We start from the raw sequence: 4,905 nt of genomic DNA, 5'->3' as shown, positions 1-4,905 counted from the left end.
GAGCTTTGTTAATGTGAACGTTATGTCAAGAAAAATAATAAAGAAATTGACATGATGTTTAGACTTAGTAAACTACAAATCGAGACTTAGTTGCAAATCGATTTTACTGTAACGATACGTGCTATCACAATTTGCTTGATATGTCTTATCGCGTTGATTAGTTTTGTAAAAGGCAGGTGAAACAATATTTTTTTATTTAATTAATGCATAATAAAATTTATGTGCGCACGGTTTTTGAAAACTGGTGGTATATGAAACGACGTTTCCTTTATATATGAATGACACATCACAGACATTCAGGAGGGTGTTGCTTTGCTTTGCTTCGTGATTAAGGAACAGATAAACCAATGTTTCATTTATAAACGACGTGTTCGTGAATCGAACATAGAACCTGTGCTGTCGCAAAGGAGGTATTGATGTTGAGGAAAGAGACAACGACAACTACACGACCAGCGATGACGAAGAAGGAAACAACGACAGCTACACGACCAGTGATGGTGAATCAGGCATATATTGTCTAAACCTCATGACGAGTTTCTTCAAAATTTATCTCTTTTATGGCGTATATTTGATTTGTGTTGTATACTATAGAAAGGAATTTCAATATCGTTTATTGAATATTCTGCTAATGTCAGTGCAACATCCAAAAAATGTTGTGCCCGAAAACTCAACAAAGAGTTCCAAGATAACATCAATCGACTGCAATATGAATTTATAGAAGGAAACACTATCAACAATTTTGTACGTATGAAACCACTATCAGTTATATATTTACGTATGTCATAGGTATGTATGTTAACACATGCATATTTGTTGCAAACAGACTCTATCTGATTTTATAATGTATATTAGGCAAATCGTTGTCTCTGACATAAACGTCATTTTGTAAATCGCTATAGGACATTGTCTTATATAATAATTCAAATACAGTATATGTACAAGGATTTGTCTTATAGCGATTTACATAATGACTGATAAAAGAAGAAAAAGATAAAAAAAAAAACTAATTGACACGATGTTTATTGGTGAACTACAAATCTAGATAACTTGATAGATACAAATTGACTTCCAACCAATATTCTTTAAGTTTCATAAAATAACAGTATTTGTCCTATCTCGATTTGCTTTGTCTATGTGAACAAATCATTGTTATGTTCGTGGTAACTTCGTATTAGGGTTTACACAGATATTAGGGTTTTACAAACATATTGATATCGTTGTCGCGGTAACTTCATAAGTACAAATCGACGTCCTGATAATTATTTTTGGGATTCTATAATTTTTTGTTGTAATTCTATAATTCTTTTCTGTAACGTGACATTCTGTAAGTGTATAAATCTATTTTAATAAGTGTAGAACACAAATGCCACTAAACAAATCGTTGTAATGATCAACCTTCGTAAATAAAAATTGAATAAGCATTTAACATTGTGTATTGTGAAAATGTCACTGATTTGCTTTTATGAGTTTTGTTCCTATCGCGATTTACACAATGATTGATAAATGGCTAAAATGATTTGCGCAAACATTGATAAATAGCTTAAATGATTTGCACAAACATTGACCATGCACTTTTACCATGATTTGTACTCATGCATAGTGCGATTTTCATCCAGTTGTGGTCGACATAGACGTCATTATGTAAATCGTGATAGGACACTACATGGTATAATGATTTATATACCAAATAAATCACCATAGAGACGATTTACTAATGGTTTAAAAATTAAGCTACAACGATTTAACAATGATCATGCACAGGTAGTAAATGTAACAACTTTTTGCTTTTAAGAAGTTTATTTACATGATAACTTTTTATGCAATGATTTAACTACAATATATGTATAATGATTTGTATATGCAAAGGCTAGATGAGACAACGATTTTCATTAATTGTATAAGCACTAAGCAACGACGATTTACCTACGGTATCAAAATTCTAGCTCTGTAGGTTAGATGAGACAACGATTTATACATGTGAATGATACATATTACAACGATTTATATATGTGAAAGATACATTATTAAACAGAATTCTCACATGATTCCTGTGTTCCATAACTTTTTGGATGAAGCCATTTTCATGAACGGTGATCCACAAAAATATTAATAATTCTATTTTGGCTCACGATTCATGAAAATGACTTCATTTAAAAACTCTTTCTTAATAAGACCATCTAGTGTATAAGCATATCCACCTCCTTTTTTGTTAAACTCTTAACAAATTCAACAATGTGAAAATTGGGTCATGCAAAAAGGCATAACAACTAACTTTATGGTAAGACTTAAACACAATTCACACGTGATTCCTGTATTCCATAGCTCGCTTTCGAAATAATCTAAGTCTGTCATGAAACAAAACAATATAAGACACTACATTAAGTTTCACAAGAAATACAAACATCATTTCAACATTGATTACATGCCAAAAGACTTGTAAAATTGAAGCTATCGTTCTGGAAAAATTGGTCGGGAGGATTGAAGGTTACAACGTTGTAGTGCACATCTGTAGGGTATTGTTGTATGTTGAAAATTATACAAGTTAGATATTGATAAGTTGCACGTAATGCAATTTACATGGAAAATAATATAATGTATTACATACTTGTTCATGCGAAGGACTTGGTTGCTTTTACTTAGAGGTTGGTTGTTTCTTAGATCTTTTCTTACCAACCAATTTTAGTGCACACTTTGTCCTCCGACGACTGCGATTAAAGACAAATTTCTTTTTGATACCCTTCGCTAGGTAAATTTTTTCATCATAATCTACAACATTGACTTCTGACTTATTGAAGATGATGTTTACGCTTTGGCGCAACTTCTCATACGAATCAAGAGAATCATGATTTTCACCTCCGTTGTTCACTCTCATTTTCTTGGATTGGTCTTCACGAGCTGCAACAGAGTGATGGTGAATTAACTACACATTTTTGAGTAACTCTCTTGACACTTTTCTCATGCATACATAGGCTTATTCACTTTTCAAAACCAAATCTGCAACATGTATAAGTGACCTACATAGTTGTTGGTAACGGGAGGCTATGTGGCACTTTTGATCAACACCAGATTGATTGACATTATATGTATCCGGTAGTTTAACCATTGTTTGTCTTGTTCATCTTCGCATTAAATATGACTCAGGTATTTCTTGTATCTTATCTTGATTAAGTGCCTTTAATGCATGACGACATAAAATACATTTGAATTTATACTTTTTGCACGTACATTCAACTGTTGTGTTGTCAATATTATACGTAACTTGTGTTTATTGCCTTTTTGAATGCTCTTCGCTCTCCCATACAATATGGTATTTGTGCATATTCTCGATTTGCATGCATCCTTCTATGTTGTAATTCATGACATGCATAACCTCCTTCTTAATTCATTCAAATATAGTTAGTGTATACAGATCTGCAGGTCACATTAATATTTTTATGCCCAAAGTTACATGGCGTGTATTGAAGCATTTCACATCTTGTTCAAGTTCATTCTGTCTAAGACCGTATACAAATAATTCATATTGTTCCATGAAGCGAAACATTGTTAAACATGAATACAGGGTTTTCTTCAATGTGGCATGCATAAATTCAACTCTTTGTGTGCTTATCATACTTGCACAAAAGTATTGTTTTTCATATGCCAATGCCCACTTCTCTTTTTTTGCATTTAAATTTTGTAACCATACACAATCTTCAAGGTCATACATTTGAATCATTTCTTCCTAATCAGACATAAAGGTGACATCGTCTACGCTCTCAAGTATATACCTTGTAAACTTTTTGTCAAACCCTATCTTTTGATTAAATATGTGTCATATGTTCTTTGTTGTATTTTGAAAGATATGCCACAAACATAGGCGATGATGTGCATCTGGCTATATATGAGACACTGCAGCCGCAATTATATGAACACCATCTATAAGTATAGCTTCAGGTTGCTTCTTATTTATTGCCTATGTAAATACTCTGAACAACCACTCAAAGCTTTTTTTGGTCTGTTCATACAAAAAAGTGTCGCCTAATATACAACTCTGTGAGTGATTGTTCACTCTGACAAACTGTGCAAATGACCATTGTTCAATATTAATCTTCACTATCGTATAAAAAATAAGCACATCATTGAAACATTCATAATCTACTCTTGGCTTTGAATCTGCCCAAAACATATTCACAATATATCCAGCTGCATTACACTAAAGAAACCATGGTCAATGCTTGATTTCTTCTGTAAGTAATCAACAAAAGAACATATTTCTTCATTCTTCATGTTATTTGTCATCTTCTTTCTCAAGTGGTTTCTTAGATTCATAGGTGTGAATGGCACATTCTCGTGACCACCATCTATGTGCGTGCATAAATTATATGTCTTTCTTGGTGCAATGTTGGCACTATCAGCTATTTCAGTAATTATAGCATGTGTTTCAGTTACTTTACGATGTGACCTTAACATACAAGTCATAAATGAAACTGCTAAATCATAGTTATGATCTGATTAAAGTACGAACTATATATTTTCTATTTGGAAGTCTTCTTAACACCATTCTTGTTGGACATCCACATCTTGAATCTGGCTTGCTCCTTGTTGGATTTTCACTTGACTTCTTCCAACATTTCTTAGAACAAACATATGTCTTTCTCACCACGACACCCTGTGCATTTCTTGACCAAGAATACCTTTTAACACTGAAGCTAAGTTTTAAGTCATAATCATTGAAGATTTTATATGCAGCTTCCTTATTATTAAACTATATTTCTTCTACGGGAACAAAGTCAAGTGTATTATCATGTACATTCTCAGTGCCTACACCTTTATCAAGTGTATTGTCATGATCATCTACCTCATTATCGAATTGCATTTTTTCTGTCGAAACATTCAAGTTAATAGTGAATCCAATGCTTGCACCCT

This window comes from Nuphar pumila, chromosome 6, assembly GCF_984573655.1.
Source record: "Nuphar pumila chromosome 6, dmNupPumi1.hap1.1, whole genome shotgun sequence".
Taxonomy (NCBI): Eukaryota; Viridiplantae; Streptophyta; class Magnoliopsida; order Nymphaeales; family Nymphaeaceae; genus Nuphar; species Nuphar pumila.
The sequence above is the reverse complement of the archived record's forward strand: the minus strand, read 5'-3'. Positions refer to the sequence as shown.